The sequence below is a fragment of the Hyla sarda genome, chromosome 3 (genome assembly GCF_029499605.1).
Source record: "Hyla sarda isolate aHylSar1 chromosome 3, aHylSar1.hap1, whole genome shotgun sequence".
Lineage (NCBI taxonomy): Eukaryota > Metazoa > Chordata > Amphibia > Anura > Hylidae > Hyla > Hyla sarda.
Window position 1 is genome coordinate 5,803,994 of NC_079191.1, and position 10,994 is coordinate 5,814,987.

The window sequence follows — 10,994 nt, forward strand, 5'->3', positions numbered from 1 at the left end:
ATATCGGGGATCAGGTTACCATATCGCGGATCAGGTTACCATATCTGGGATTAGGTTACCATATCGAGGATCAGGTTACCATATCATTGATCAGGTTACCATATCGGGGATCAGGTCACCATATCGGGGATCAGGTTATCATATCATTGATCAGGTTACCATATCACGGATCAGGTTACCATATCGGGGATCAGGTTACCATATCGCGGATCAGGTTAACATATGGGGGATCAGGTTACCATATCGCGGATCAGGTTACCATATCGTGGATCAGATTACCATATCGGGGATCAGGTTACCATATTGTTTTATACCGGGACCAGGCGCAGAGCGTACAGGTTCGTCCTGTGTCCTTAAGAGGTTATCAGACAGAAGTTGACTTCAATAACATCTGTTCCTTTTCTCCGGTATCGCTGCTCCCGATCCCCGGGACACTGAGCGTCCATGAAGTGAAGTTTACTGTAGAGCGAGTGCTGAGATCGGTGTAAGACGTTGGAGCTCAGCCAATCACTGACCGCAGTGGTGTCCCGCCTCAGTCAATGATTGGCTGATGTATGCATAAATACCATAAAATGCATTTTACTGCATTACTGCCAATTTGTTGCAATGAGTAAACACAGAACAACCTTCCTTACAGGGGTCCTCCGGATTAATAAGACTTACATTTGTGTCATTGTTACCATCGTCCGCTTTATTATTTATGGATCTTTATAAATTTTTTATATTTCGGATCCTTTTATATCACAAATAAGATATCAGAAACAAAAGTCACTGGAGGATGCGGGCATCGATCCCCCTACCTTTCACATGCTAAGCGAGTGCTCTACCATTTGAGCTAATCCCCCATTTATCGGGGATAAGGTTAACATATCGGGGATCAGGTTAACATATCGGGGATCGGGTTACCATATCGGGGATCGGGTTACCATATCGCAGATCAGGTTGCCATATCGGGGATCAGGTTAACATATCGGGGATCAGGTTACCATATCGGAGATCGGGTTACCATATCGGGGATCGGGTTACCATATCAGGGATCAGGTTACCATATCGGGGATCAGGTTACCATATAGAGATCAGGTACCATATCGGGGATCAGGTTACCATATCGGGGATCGGGTTACCATATCGGGGATCGGGTTACCATATCGGGGATCGGGTTACCATATCAGGGATCAGGTTACCATATCGGGGATCAGGTTACCATATCGGGGATCAGGTTACCATATCGGGTTACCATATCAGGGATCAGGTTACCATATCGGGGATCAGGTTACCATATCGGGTTACCATATCAGGGATCAGGTTACCATATGGGGGATCAGGTTACCATATCGGGGATCAGGTTAACATATCGGGGATCGGGTTACCATATCGGGGATCGGGTTACCATATCGCGGATCAGGTTGCCATATCGGGGATCAGGTTAACATATCGGGGATCAGGTTACCATATCGGGGATCAGGTTACCATATCGGGGATCGGGTTACCATATCAGGGATCAGGTTAACATATCGGGGATCAGGTTACCATATAGGGATCAGGTACCATATCGGGGATCAGGTTACCATATCGGGGATCGGGTTACCATATCGGGGATCGGGTTACCATATCGGGGATCGGGTTACCATATCAGGGATCAGGTTTTACACATTGCCAATTTGTTGCAATGTGTAAACGCAGCCCAACCTTCCTTACAGGGGTCCTCCGGATTAAAAAGACTTACATTTGTGTCATTGTTACCATCGTCCTCTTTATTATTTATGGATCTAAATACATTTTTAATATTTCGGTTCCTTTTATATCACAAATAAGATATCAGAAACAAAAGTCACTGAAGGATGCGGGCATCGATCCCGCTACCTCTCGCATGCTAAGCGAGCGCTCTACCATATCGGGGATCGGGTTACCATATCAGGGATCAGGTTACCATACAGGGATCAGGTTACCATATCGGGGATCGGGTTACCATATCAGGTTACCATATCAGGGATAAGGTTACCATATCGGGGATCAGGTTACCATATAGGGATGAGGTACCATATCGGGGATCGGGTTACCATATCGGGGATCAGGTTACCATATAGGGATGAGGTACCATATCGGGGATCAGGTTACCATATCGGGGATCAGGTTACCATATCGGGGATCAGGTTGCCATATCTTGGATCAGGTTACCATATTGGGGATCAGGTTACCATATAGGGGGATCAGGTTACCATATTGGGGATCAGGTTACCATATCGAGGATCAGGACACCATATCGCGGATCAGGTTACAATATCGGGGATCAGGTTACCATATCGGGGATCAGGTTACCAGTTTGGGGATCAGGTTACCACATCGGGAATCAGGTTACCATATCAGGGATCAGGTTACCATATCGGGGATCAGGTTACCATATCGCGGATCAGGTTACCATATCGCGGATCAGGTTAACATATCGGGGATCAGGTTACCATATCGGGGATCAGGTCACCATATCGGGGATCAGGTTGCCATGTAGGGGATCAGGTTACCATATCGGGAATCAGGTTAACATATCGGGGATCAGGTCACCATATCGGGGATCAGGTTGCCATGTAGGGGATCAGGTTACCATATCGGGAATCAGGTTACCATATCGGGGATCAGGTCACCATATCGGGGATCAGGTCACCATATCGGGGATTGTTGCCTGACTGGTGATGTCATTATTTTGCCATATCACTGTGAGCAACGAAGACCAACGAAGTGACAAAAAATTTAGAAAGATTCTGAAATTCCAAAAATAATCATATTAATTTTAGAGGTAAAAACATGAAAAGTATCAGCTTCCCATACCGGGAGTCGAACCCGGGCCGCCTGGGTGAAAACCAGGAATCCTAACCGCTAGACCATATGGGAGGACAATATCATGTTGAACAACTTCCTACACTGTCCCTGAAAGGCAAATCTTGGCTTCCCTCTCATCTCATCCCTTTGTGCAGTGGTCTCAAACTGCAGTTCTCCAGATGTTGCAAAACTTCATCTCCCAGCATGCCCGGACAGCCGTTGGCTGTCCGGGCATGCTGGGAGTTGAAGTTTTGCAACATCTGGAGGGCCACAGTTTGAGACCACTGGTCTATGGGGTTCCCCTATATACTGTACAGTCACAGATTGTATATAGTGATAATATACATGGCCTAATTATAAGAGCCATATTGTATGATCCTATATGATAATATACATTGCCCCGCCCACCACTTTACTGATCTGTGATTGGCCGGATTCCTCCGTGTGGACACAGATTTTTTTAATTTAAAACATTTTTTTATTGTTCAAAAAGGAAAAAAAATAAAAACACAAATCAGTCACCTGACTGAGGCTTTACTTAACCCCTTAAGGACACAGGGTTTTACCGTTTTTGCATTTTCATTTTATCTCATCACCTTCTAAAAGTTGTAACCCTTTCAATTTTGCACCTAAAATATCATATGATGCTTATTTTTTGCGCCACCAATTCTACTTTGCAGGGACATCAGTCATTTTACCAAAATATGCGCGGCGAAGATGAAAAAAAATCATTGTGCGAAAAAATTGAAGAAAAAACGCCATTTTGTAACTTTTGGGGGCTTCCGTTTCTACACAATTAATTTTTCGGTAACAATAACACCTTCTCTTTATTCTGTAGGTCCATACGGGTAAAATGATCCCCTACTTATATAGGTGATTTTGTCGCACTTCTAAAAAAAATCATAACTACATGCAGGAAAATGTATACGTTTAAAATTGTCATCTTCTGACCCCTATAACTTTTTTATTTATTTTATGGGGCGGTATGAGGGCTCATTTTTTGCGCCATGAACTGAAGTTTTTATCGGTATCAATTATGTATTGATCAGACTTTTTGATCGCTTTTTAATAATTTTTTCATGAAATCAAAAGTGACCAAAAATACAAAATTTTGGACTTTGGAGTACACCATTGACCGTGCGGTTTATTTAATGATATACTTTTATAATTTGGACATTTCCGCACGCGGCGATACCACATATGTTCATTTTTATGTTCATTTACACTGTTTTGTTTTTTTAATATGGGAAAAGAGCGGTGATTCTTACTTATATTAGGGAAGGGGTTAAAAGATCTTTATTAACTTCTTTTTACACTTTTTTTTGCAGTGTTATAGCTCCCCCTAGTCTTTCACTGCATATACGGTTCTCATACACAGATCATTGACATGCATTGACTCGGCAAAGATCAGTGTAATCGGTGGTCGATTGCTCAAGCCTGGATCTCAGACTTTTAGCAATCAATCGCCGATCGGACGCGACGGAGCAAGGTCAAGGGGCCTCTGCTTGCATTCTAGCTGATTGGGACATCACGATTTTACCGCGATGGTTCGATCAGCCCAACTGACCTGCCGGGAAGCTTTTACTTTCATTTTACATGCAGCAATCAACTTTGAATGCCGCGTCAAAAGGGTTAATAGCGTGCCACAGCCCAGGGTCCCGGCTGTCAATACCCGCCGGGACCGACCCGGTGTGATGCTAGGTCACGGCGTGCGGTGACCCCGTGTTTTATCAGATAGAAGTTGACTTCAATAACATCTGTTCCTTTTCTCCGGTATCGCTGCTCCCGATCCCCGGGACACTGAGCGTCCATGAAGTGAAGTTTACTGTAGAGCGAGTGCTGAGATCGGTGTAAGACGTTGGAGCTCAGCCAATCACTGACCGCAGTGGTGTCCCGCCTCAGTCAATGATTGGCTGATGTATGCATAAATACCATAAAACGCATTTTACTGCATTACTGCCAATTTGTTGCAATGTGTAAACACAGCCCAACCTTCCTTACAGGGGTCCTCCGGATTAATAAGACTTACATTTGTGTCATTGTTACCATCGTCCTCTTTATTATTTATGGATCTTTATACATTTTTTATATTTCGGATCCTTTTATAGCACAAATAAGATATCAGAAACAAAAGTCACTGGAGGATGCGGGCATCGATCCCGCTACCTCTCACATGCTAAGCGAGCGCTCTACCATTTGAGCTAATCCCCCATTTATCGGGGATCAGGTTAACATATCGAGGATCAGGTTACCATATCGGGGATCGGGTTACCATATCGGGGATCAGGTTGCCATATCGGGGATCAGGTTACCATATCGGGGATCGGGTTACCATATCGGGGATCGGGTTACCATATCGGGGATCGGGTTACCATATCGGGGATCAGGTAACCATATAGGGATCAGGTACATCGGGGATCAGGTTACCATATCGGGGATCGGGTTACCATATCGGGGATCGGGTTACCATATCGGGGATCGGGTTACCATATCGGGGATCGGGTTACCATATAGGGATCAGGTTACCATATCGGGGATCGGGTTACCATATCGGGGATCGGGTTACCATATTGGGTTACCATATCAGGGATCAGGTTACCATATCGGGGATAAGGTTACCATATAGGGATGAGGTACCATATCGGGGATCAGGTTACCATATCGGGGATCAGGTTGCCATATCTTGGATCAGGTTACCATATTGGGGATCAGGTTACCATATCGGGGATTAGGTTACCATATTGGGGATCAGGTTACCATATTGGGATCAGGTTACCATATTGGGGATCAGGTTACCATAGCGGGGATCGGGTTACCATATCGGGGATTTTACTGCATTACTGCCAATTTGTTGCAATGTGTAAATGCAGCCCAACCTTCCTTAAAGGGGTCCTCCGGATTAATAAGACTTACATTTGTAAGTTAGCATCAGGTTACCATATCGCGGATCAGGTTACCATATTGGGGATCAGGTTACCATATCGGGGATCAGGTTACTATATCGCGGATCAGGTTACTATATCGCGGATCAGGTTACCATATCGCAGATCAGGTTACCATATCGGGGATCAGGTTACCATATCGCGGATCAGGTTACCATATCGGGGATCAGGTTACCAGTTCGCGGATCAGGTTACCAGTTCGCGGATCAGGTTACCAGTTCGCGGATCAGGTTACCATATCGGGGATCAGGTTACCATACCGGGGATCAGGTTACCATATCGAGGATCAGGACACCATATTGCGGATCAGGTTACCATATCGGGGATCAGGTTAGCATATCGCGGATCAGGTTAACATATTGGGGATCAGGTTACCATATCGGGGATCAGGTTAACATATCGGGGATTGGGTTACCATATCGAGGATCAGGTTACCATATCGGGGATCAGGTTACCATATCGAGGATCAGGACACCATATCGCGGATCAGGTTACCATATCGGGGATCAGGTTACCATATCGGGGATCAGGTTAGCATATCGCGGATCAGGTTAACATATTGGGGATCAGGTTACCATATCGGGGATCAGGTTAACACATCGGGGATCGGGTTACCATATCGGGGATCGGGTTACCATATCAGGGATCAGGTTACCATATAGGGATCAGGTACCATATCGCGGATCAGGTTACCATATCGGGGATCAGGTTACCATATCGGGGATCAGGTTACCAGTTCGGGGATCAGGTTACCATATCGGGGATCAGGTTACGATATCAGGGATCAGGTTACCAGTTCGGGGATCAGGTTACGATATCAGGGATCAGGTTACCATATCGGGGATCAGGTTACCAAATCAGGGATCAGGTTAACATATCGGGGATCAGGTTACCATATCGGGGATCAGGTTACCATATCAGGAATCAGGTTACCATATCGGGGATCAGGTTAGCATATCGCGGATCAGGTTAACATATCGGGGATCAGGTTACCATATCGGGGATCGGGTAACCATATCGGGGATCGGGTTACCATATCGCAGATCAGGTTACCATATCGGCGATCAGGTTACCATTTGGGGGATTGGGTTACCATATCGGGGATCGGGTTACCATACCGGGGATCGGGTTACCATATCAGGGATCAGGTTACCATATCGGGGATCAGGTTACCATATAGGGATTAGGTACCATATCGGGGATCAGGTTACCATATCGGGGATCAGGTTACCATATCGGGGATCGGGTTACCATATCGGGGATCGGGTTACCATATCTGGGATCGGGTTACCATATCGGGGATCGGGTTAACATATCAGGGATCAGGTTACCATATAGGGATCGGGTTACCATATCGGGGATCGGGTTACCATATCGCGAATCAGGTTACCATATAGGGATGAGGTACCATATCGGGGATCAGGTTACCATATCGGGGATCAGGTTACCATATCGCGGATCAGAATACCATATTGGGGATCAGGTTACCAGTTCGCGGATCAGGTTACCATATCGGGGATCAGGTTACCATATCGGGGATCAGGTTACCATATCGGGGATCAGGTTATCATATCGGGATTCAGGTTACCATATCGAGGATCAGGACACCATATCGCAGATCAGGTTACCATATCGGGGATCAGGTTACCATATCGGGGATCGGGTTACCATATCGGGGATCGGGTAACCATATCGGGGATCGGGTTACCATATCGGGGATCGGGTTACCATATCAGGGATCAGGTTACCATGTCGGCGATCAGGTCACCATATCGGGGATCAGGTTGCCATGTAGGGGATCAGGTTACCATATCGGGGATCAGGTTACCAGTTCGGGGATCAGGTTACCATATCGGGGATCAGGTTACCATATCAGGGATCAGGTTACCATATCGGGGATCAGGTTACCATATCAGGGATCAGGTTAACATATCGGGGATCAGGTTAACATATCGGGGATCAGGTTACCATATCGGGGATCAGGTTACCATATCAGGGATCAGGTTACCATATCGGGGATCAAATTAGCATATCGCGGATCAGGTTAACATATCAGGGATCAGGTTACCATATCGGGGATCAGGTTAAAATATCGGGGATCGGGTTACCATATCGGGGATCGGGTTACCATATCGGGGATCAGGTTACCATATTGTTTTATACCGGGACCAGGCGCAGAGCGTACAGGTTCGTCCTGTGTCCTTAAGAGGTTATCAGACAGAAGTTGACTTCAATAACATCTGTTCCTTTTCTCCGGTATCGCTGCTCCCGATCCCCGGGACACTGAGCGTCCATGAAGTGAAGTTTACTGTAGAGCGAGTGCTGAGATCGGTGTAAGACGTTGGAGCTCAGCCAATCACTGACCGCAGTGGTGTCCCGCCTCAGTCAATGATTGGCTGATGTATGCATAAATACCATAAAACGCATTTTACTGCATTACTGCCAATTTGTTGCAATGTGTAAACGCACCCAACCTTCCTTACAGGGGTCCTCCGGATTAATAAGTCTTACATTTGTGTCATTGTTACCATCGTCCTCTTTATTATTTATGGATCTTTATACATTTTTTATATTTTGGTTCCTTTTATATCACAAATAAGATATCAGAAGCAAAAATTACTGGAGGATGCGGCATCGATCCCGCTACCTCTCGCATGCTAAGCGAGCGCTCTACCATTTGAGCTAATCCCCCATTTATCGGGGATCAGGTTAACATATCGGGGATCGGGTTACCATATCGGAGATCGGGATACCATATCGCAGATCAGGTTGCCATATTGAGGATCAGGTTAACATATCGTGGATCAGGTTACCATATCGGGGATCGGGTTACCATATCGGGGATCGGGTTACCATATCAGGGATCAGGTTACCATATCGGGGATCAGGTTACCATATAGGGATCAGGTACCATATCGGGGATCGGGTTACCATATCGGGGATCGGGTTATCATATCGGGGATCGGGTTACCATATCGGGGATCGGGTTACCATATCAGGGATCAGGTTACCATATCGGGGATCAGGTTACCATATCGGGGATCAGGTTACCATATCGGGTTACCATATCAGGGATCAGGTTACCATATTGGGGATCAGGTTACCATATAGGGATGAGGTACCATATCGGGGATCAGGTTACCATATCGGGGATCGGGTTAACATATCGGGGATCGGGTTACCATATCGGGGATCGGGTTACCATATCGCGGATCGGGTTACCATATCGGGGATCGGGTTACCATATCGGGGATCGGGTTACCATATCGGGGATCGGGTTACCATATCAGGGATCAGGTTTTACACATTGCCAATTTGTTGCAATGTGTAAACGCAGCCCAACCTTCCTTACAGGGGTCCTCCGTATTAATAAGACTTACATTTGTGTCATTGTTACCATCGTCCTCTTTATTATTTATGGCTCTAAATACATTTTTAATATTTTGGTTCCTTTTATATCACAAATAAGATATCAGAAACAAAAGTCACTGGAGGATGCGGGCATCGATCCCGCTACCTCTCGCATGCTAAGCGAGCGCTCTACCATATCGGGGATCGGGTAACCATATCGGGGATCGGGTTACCATATCAGGGATCAGGTTACCATATAGGGATCAGGTTACCATATCGGGGATCAGGTTACCATATCGGGGATCGGGTTATCATATCGGGTTACCATATCAGGGATAAGGTTACCATATCAGGGATCAGGTTAACATATCGGGGATCAGGTTACCATATCGGGGATCAGGTTACCATATCGGGGATCAGGTTACCATATCGGGGATCAGGTTAGTATATCGCGGATCAGGTAACATATCGGGGATCGGGTTACCATATCGGGGATCGGGTTAAAATATCGGGGATCGGGTTACCATATTGGGGATCGGGTTACCATATCGGGGATCATGTTACCATATCGGGGATCGGGTTACCATATCGGAGATCGGGTTACCATTTCGGGGATCGGGTTACCATATCAGGGATCAGGTTACCATATCGGGGATCAGGTTACCATATAGGGATTAGGTACCATATCGGGGATCAGGTTACCATATCGGGGATCAGGTTACCATATCGGGGATCAGGTTACCATATCGGGGATTGGGTTACCATATCAGGGATCAGGCTACCATATAGGGATCAGGTTACCATGTTGGGGATCAGATTACCATATCAGGGATCAGGTTACCATATCGCGGATCAGGTTACCATATCGCAGATCAGGTTACCATATCGGGGATCAGGTTACCATATCGGGGATCAGGTTACCATATCGGGGATCAGGTTACCATATCGCGGATCAGGTTACCATATTGGGGATCAGGTTACCAGTTCGCAAAATCAGGTTACCATATAGGGGATCAGGTTACCATATCGGGGATCAGGTTACCATATTGGGGATCAGGTTACCATTTTGGGATCAGGTTACCATATTGGGGATCAGGTTACCATATCGGGGATCGGGTTACCATATCGGGGATTTTACTGCATTACTGCCAATTTGTTGCAATGTGTAAACGCAGCCCAACCTTCCTTAAAGGGGTCCTCCGGATTAATAAGAATTACATTTGTAAGTTACCATCAGGTTACCATATCGCGGATCAGGTTACCATATCGGGGATCAGGTTACCATATCAGGGATCAGGTTACTATATCGCAGATCAGGTTACCATATCGCGGATCAGGTTACCATATCGGGGATCAGGTTACCATATCGGGGATCAGGTTACCATATCGGGGATCAGGACACCATATCGCAGATCAGGTTACCATATCGGGGATCAGGTTATCATATCGGGGATCGGGTTACCATATCGGGGATGGGGTTACCATATCGCGGATCGGATTATCATATCATTGATCAGGTTACCATATCGGGGATCAGGTTACCATATAGGGATTAGGTACCATATCGGGGATCTGGCTACCATATCGGGGATCAGGTTACCATATTGGGGATCGGGTTACCATATCGGGGATCGGGTTACCATATCAGGGATCAGGTTACCATATAGGGATAAAGTTACCATATTGGGGATCAGGTTACCAGTTCGGGGATCAGGTTACCATATCGGGGATCAAGTTAACATATCGGGGATCGGGTTAACATATCGGGGATCGGGTTAATATATCGCGGATCGGGTTACCATATCGCGGATCGGGTTACCATATCAGGGTTCGGGTTACCATATCGGGGATCGGGTTACCATATCGGGGATCGGGTTACCATATCGA

General features: G+C 46.1%; 1 non-coding gene across 1 annotated transcript; it reads right to left on the reverse strand.

Annotated features, from left to right (window-relative positions):
- Positions 1 to 2,814: 2,814 nt before the first annotated feature.
- On the reverse strand, positions 2,815 to 2,886 carry TRNAE-UUC (transfer RNA glutamic acid (anticodon UUC)). Its single transcript has one exon. It is a non-coding gene; the product is annotated as a tRNA-Glu (tRNA).
- Between the last annotated feature and the right edge of the window lie 8,108 nt (positions 2,887 to 10,994).